Raw genomic sequence first — 6,486 nt, 5'->3', positions numbered from 1 at the left:
CCTGCTGTGCTTTTCCAGCACCACTCTGATCTAAACCCTCCCTTTCCAATCAACTCTGGCCTACTCCTCCCTCATATCCTTGTAGTTAAATATACTCAATTATAATAGGTTACATCTGATTCCAGCATCTCCTTCTCAAACTGCAAAGTGAATTCTCCAACATTATGACCACTGCCCCATAGCCTTTCATTCACCTTAATGTCCTAATCAAGTCTACCTCATTTCACATCACTAAATCTAGAACTGCCTGTTCCCTAATAGGCTTTACCACAATTTACTCCAAAAAACCATCTTGGAGACATTCTACAAATTCCTTTTCCTCTAGCAACCTGATTTTCCCAGTGCACGTGCATATTGGAGTCCTTCACAATTATGATAATAATGCCATTTTTACATGCTTTTCCACCCCTGATTTGTTTCCCTCCCCACATCCTGACTACAGCTGGGAGTCCTGTACACAACTACCATTTTTTCATTTGCGATTCCTCAACTTTACCAAAACAGATTCTGTATCTTTCTATTGATTTCATTCATTTCATTGAAAGGACAAGGGCACAAAATGCATGGGAACTCCATCACCTGCAAGTTCCCTCCCAAGTCATGCACCATTCTGACCTGGAATTTTATCACTGATCCTCCATTGTTACTTGTTAAAAATCATGGGTTTCACTTTCTATCAGCACTATGGATGCTTCTATAACACAAGGACTGCAGTTATTCACGAAGGCAGCTCACCACCATCCAATGCAGAAGAATTAGGATGGGCAACAAACCTGGACGGAGCTGAAACTATCTAGGCAATTTAACTGTGTATGGAATAACTTATCAATTCAGTAACTTCATACAATGGATATTTACCTGGAAGAGAAAGGGCACAGCTATAAATTATACATTCATAAACCATGGTCCTGAAATCAACTTGCCATGAGCATAGTTGAGTCTTTTGTTGATTGCTGGGAAGGAATCATATGATCAGCCAATTTACCCTCTTTTGACGTTTCAGAAAATATTTTTGCACAAGGCAACAAGAATAGAAGAGGAGAAAAGATGCATATGAAGCACTTTGCTGAGTGGATTCCCTTTCTCTCTCTCTCTCGTTCTCTGCTTATTATCCAAGCTTGATGCTGCCTGTTGTTTGATCAGTATCATGCTATGAAAAGTATTTTAAAAATCAATCGACCAGTTAGTATTCCCAGAAGAACAGATGTACCAATTGTCTTTAAATCATTCTCCATGCCATAGGACAATAAGTTGCAGAAGCAGATGTAGGTCATTCAGCCTCTCAAATCTGCTCCTCCATTCAATAGAATTGTGGCTAATGTGATAACCTTCAAATTCACTTTCATGCTTATCCCCATTATCCTTTATTCCCTTAATAATTAGAAATATGTTTCCTTCAGCCCCAAATTTACTTAACAACCCAGCCCTGATAGCCCTCTACAACAAAACATTCCACAGATGCACTCCAATCTAAGAGAAAATAAATCATTATCTTCACTGTCTTCGATGAGCAATCCCTTGCTCTGAGACTGTGCACTCCTGTCCTAGATACTCCCACAAAGGGGAAACAACTTCTCTGTATTTACCTGGTTAAGCACCTTAAGAACCTTGCGTGCTTCATTAAGGACTCCTTCCAATCTCCTAAACCTCATGAACCATCACAGGATCCTTCCAAAGCCACTACATCTTTTCTTGGCTAAGGGAATCAAAACATTTCACAGTATTCCTTGTGCCTTGTGAAATTTTACATAGTTCTCTTTGAATGGAGGTCAACATTTCATTTGCTATCCTAATTACCTGCTGAATTTGAATGTTAGCTTTTTGTGATTCATGCACAAAGACCTCCAAAAAGACCATTAAGCTCAGCCTGAAGCTATGCAAGTTACCAATCTACAAATTCCCTATGCCAGTGACTTCTATTGAACATCGAAAGCACTTCATCTACCTTTATAATTTATTCCTGTGTGCATTTATGTATGAAGCCTTGAATACATGTGTGAGAGAGAGTTGAAGCATCTTTATTACTTTTACTGAGATGAGGTGCTTAGTGCAATAAATATCACTCTCTTTTCTTTGAAAAATGTACAAAAATACGTGTCAACTTATTTGTTTCTTTTACGACAATAGCAGTTTAGTCCAACACTGATTTCGTAAGCATAGTCATTTTAAATAAAAACACTTGCTATGGTCAAACAAGTGAGATAAGAGTGCAGCCATTGTATCTTCTTCTCACCTGCACTTATCACACACAATTCTGACTTTGATCAAAGCCACTGTTCCTTTATCACTGTTGGGTTAAAATCCGAAAACCTTCGACCTAACAAATCTGAAGAAGTACCTTCACCTCCTGGACTGCAGCTGTTCAACAAGATGGCTTACCACTGTCTTCTGAGCGCATGAACTTTGTCAATCACTTGTAGTATGAATAACTTTGAGTAGCAATATAAGAAAAATGAGAAACAAAAACTGTGGCAAAGGTTGATTGTAAAGAAACACTGAAATTCCTTAAGATTGATCTGAAATGCAAATGGAAAATGCAGCACCAGAAGTCTGAAGAAGAGTCATTATTGTTTTGAAATGTTAACTCTCTTCATCTTTCCATAGATGCTGGCAGACCTGCTGAGTTTATCCACAATTTTATACTTTTAGTTCAGATAAGAACAAAGAAAGAATAATACAGCACAAGATAGGCCATTCATCCCTCCAATCCAGTGCTAACACATTTTGTCCTTCCATACTAAAACTGTCTTCACTCATAGGATTCATATTCTTCTTTTCCATTCCTATTCCTGTATTCATCCGGCTGCTTCTTTACCACAGCTATTGTGTCTGCTTTCACCACCTCCTCCTACAGCACATTCTTATCACTTTTTAATTTTTCTGTACCCTCTCCAAACCATTCACATCCTTCAGATAGGGTGGTGACCAGAACTGTGCACAATATCCCAATTGTGGCCTAACTAAAGTTCTAAAAGCTGCAGCATAACTTGTCTATCTTTATATTCAATGCCCCTTCCAATGAAGGCAAGCATGCCATAAGCTTTTTTTTTAACTACCTTATCTACTTGTGCTGCCACCTCCACCTTCACTAATCTGTGGGCTTGTACATCCAGATCCCTCTGCATATCAATGCTCCTAAGAGTTCTGCGATTCACTGTATAATTTCCACCTGTACTTGACCATCCAAAATGCATAATCTCACATTTGTCTGGATTAAACTCCGTTTGCCATTTTTGTGCTCATGCCTCCAACTGACTTATCTCCTCTATACCCTCTGACAATCCTCCTCATGATCTGCAACAATACTAATCTTTGTATCGCCTGCAATCTTACTAATTAGATTTTCTAATTTCTAATCAGCCATATTTTCTTCCAAATCATTTATGTGGACCCAAGCAGAGGTCCCAGCACTGATCACAGTGGAACACCAGTAGTCACAACCCTCCATTTTGAAAAACATCTTTCCACTGAGGACCCACTGTCTCTTAAGACCAAGCCAGTTCTGTATCCATCTTGCCAGCTCCACCCTAATACCATGTCACTTCATTTTTTGTACCAGTCTGCCCTGAGAGATCTTGTCAAAAGCTTTACTGAAGTCCATGGAGAAAATATCAACTGCTTTTCCCTCATCAATCATCTTCATTACCTCCTCAAAACACTCAATCAATCTAGTGAGGCACCATCTCCCCCACACAAACCCAGGCTGTCTTTCACTAATATGTCCATTTGCCTCTAAATGTTTATCCATCTTATCCCTGAGAATCTTTTCCAATAATTTCCATACCACCGACATGAGACTCACAGGCCTGTAATTTCCAGGATTATCTCTGTTGCCCTTCTTAAACAATGGGACAACATTGGCTATGACTCCAGAATTTTGTCTTTGATCAAAGTAAAAGGAAACGGTTTTGAGGCAGATTAGAAGTCACAGTAATTGCCAAAGTAAATTCACAAATCCATTCCAAAGAGGTCACATCAGACTGGAAACATTAACTCTTGTTTGACTCTCCACTAATGTTGCAAGTGTTGCTGAGATTTTCACATACCCAGCTGGTGACATCCATTTGTCAATATCAGGTTTCCTAGAAAAAGCTGGTTAACTTAAAATACAGTTAAAGAATGGGCAATATATCTCAATGAGGCAGAATTAAGTTCTAATTCCATAGAGCTATGCAGTTAGAAACATATTTAATGAGCAATTTCCATGTGTCAATTGTGGAAGCCCTGTTTTCCCTCTGGAATGGATAGACAAAAAAGATTCAATTACTTTGGAAACCTCTTGATTTTAAAAGGCAAGACTGTAGGTTGAAAATATGACCCATTTTATTCTTCACCTCTACAAAAAAAAAATTGAAATTCAAAAGGTTCATAACCGCAATTCATGTGGCAATAATAAACTCAACACAGGACATTGTTGTATTTTTGGCCTTTCTTCAGACAATTCAAAAATAGCACACACTTGTAAAACATCTTCACTCTATTGAAGTTCTCATAAGTCCAAGGTCTCAGTAGTTTTATAATACAAAATGTAACTGCTGGCTAATTCTGAAGGCAGCACATAACTCTGAAATCCCTTTAACCACGGTTCATTGTTGTACTTCCGATTAAAAAAGAAGACTAACCTTTTAGTTTCAATGGTTTTTTCCTCAACCTGTTGCTGCTTTCAGTTTTGAGAAAGATGTTGTCAGTCCCAACTCAATTGTACTCCAACTACATGAACCAAGTCAACAGCTATAACATGAGGGATAAAGAAAACAATTTACCACACTTGTAAAGTATTGAATAAGTCCTCATGAACTTTTGACTGCTCTGTAATTTATTAACAGACCTCGCATTGTCAATCATACACATCCAACAGTGCAATCAATCCCCAGGTTCATGCAGTTTCAAAGGTCACCAGATCTTTCAATTCAAAACACAAAGGAACATGGGATGTCACATGTCGATAAACTGGCATACTCCCAAAGAGTTTTAAATGGAAAGAGTTTGTGAAGAAAGGACTCAAAATATTAGCTCTGCTTTCTCTCCACAGATGCTGTCAGACCTGCCAAATTACTCTGGCACAGAATACTTATTGAGCAAATAAAGGTTATTCGGTCCATCGAGTCTGCACTGACCCACCCTGTTCGCTTAGCCCCATCTTTACATAGTTAACCCACCTCACCTGCCCATCTTTGGACTGTTGAGGAAACCACAGTACCCAGAGGAAACCCACCCAGACACGGTTCTGGAGAACTGGAGAACATGCAAACTCCATGCAGACAGTCACCCAAGGCTGGAATTGAACCGAGGTCCCCGGCTGTATGAGGCAACAGTGTTCACTATTATGCCATAGTGTAATAATTTCTGCTTTTGTTTCAGATTTTCAGTATCAGCAGCTCTTTGTTTTATTAAGCAGAGGAGAGAGATTGTGGCCTGAAGCAACTGCAAAAATTGCCAGACAATTCAAGAGACTGGTCCAGAGTTTATGCTCAATGGTCAGCAAGACTTCTCATTCACATAGCAACTGAAAGGATTTCCACAAATGGTGGTGAAATCATTATTAGGAATTGGAGATCAGAATTTGAAGAGATGTAAACCGCACTGCCAACTTGTTTTATACTTTCTGTGTTAAGCTACAATTTATCCCATTCTGTTCTAACTGCCTCCTGGCTGGTGTGTGAGAAAGCCTAAGTGACCTTTTTTCCAATGAAGCTTAATACTGACGCAATAATTATGCTCCTGACAAATGCTGTTGGGAGATGGACAGATGATTGAAATAATCTTCATAATATATTTGGGAAAAAAATAAAAGAATACAAAATAAACTGTAAAGCGAAGAGTGTTTTCAGCATTTCCCATTTTCATTTTAATTTTCTCTAGTCTCTGATTTCTCTTATCTACCTGTGGATAAGTACTCGGTTTTCATTCAGCGACTCCTGTTGCTCATTCTGATGAAATTCAAAAAGTTGTCAGCAGGAGGTTTCAGATGTAAAACTTTCAAAACTTTATGTTCTACTTTTTTTTCCCGTGTGGTAAATCACTTCAATCATCTTTTCCTATTTCTGTTTTATCCATTAAGCAGCAGGTCATTCTTTCTCTTTTGTTCTTATTCTATTAAAATGATTGGTCATTTCTCAATCCTTTCAGTGCTGATGAATAGCTGTTTGTCGCAAGCATTCATTTGCTGTTCTCTCCACAGGCTAGAACAAATAAAATGAGCAGAATTGTTCCACAGAATTCAAGACTGCTGCCTGCAAGACAGGCATCACAATCTTCCCAGAGGCTGCCATCGAAATGGCCACCTTTGCATTTAATGTCCTTTTAATGACAGTGGGTGAGCTCCCAATACTGCTGGCTCAGTCAGAGGGCAGCAATTCCACAGCCCTTGTGACACCACCAGGAGAATTGTGTGCCACTCAGGCAAATCAGAGATCACGAGGGCACCTCAACACGGAGGTGCCCTTGAAAGCATAGAATTAAATGAAAAATTCAGAAGGGTTCAAC

The 6,486-nt window shown here is 39.0% G+C and overlaps 1 protein-coding gene across 3 annotated transcripts in view; it reads right to left on the bottom strand.

The window, feature by feature from the left end:
* kynu (kynureninase) overlaps positions 1-4,868 on the bottom strand; it is a 176,257-nt gene extending 171,389 nt beyond the window's left edge. For 2 of the 3 annotated variants that reach the window (XM_043694092.1, XM_043694094.1), the window contains exon 1: positions 4,623-4,775. The gene's annotated coding sequence lies outside the window, so the exon portion shown is untranslated. Of the gene's footprint in view, positions 1-4,622; positions 4,776-4,828 lie in introns of those variants that run through there. The other variant, XM_043694093.1, reaches the window with a different exon arrangement.
* Positions 4,869-6,486: the final 1,618 nt, after the last annotated feature.

This window comes from Chiloscyllium plagiosum, chromosome 7 (assembly GCF_004010195.1).
Source record: "Chiloscyllium plagiosum isolate BGI_BamShark_2017 chromosome 7, ASM401019v2, whole genome shotgun sequence".
In the NCBI taxonomy this organism is placed as follows: Eukaryota; Metazoa; Chordata; class Chondrichthyes; order Orectolobiformes; family Hemiscylliidae; genus Chiloscyllium; species Chiloscyllium plagiosum.
The sequence above is the reverse complement of the archived record's forward strand: the minus strand, read 5'-3'. Positions and strand labels throughout refer to the sequence as shown.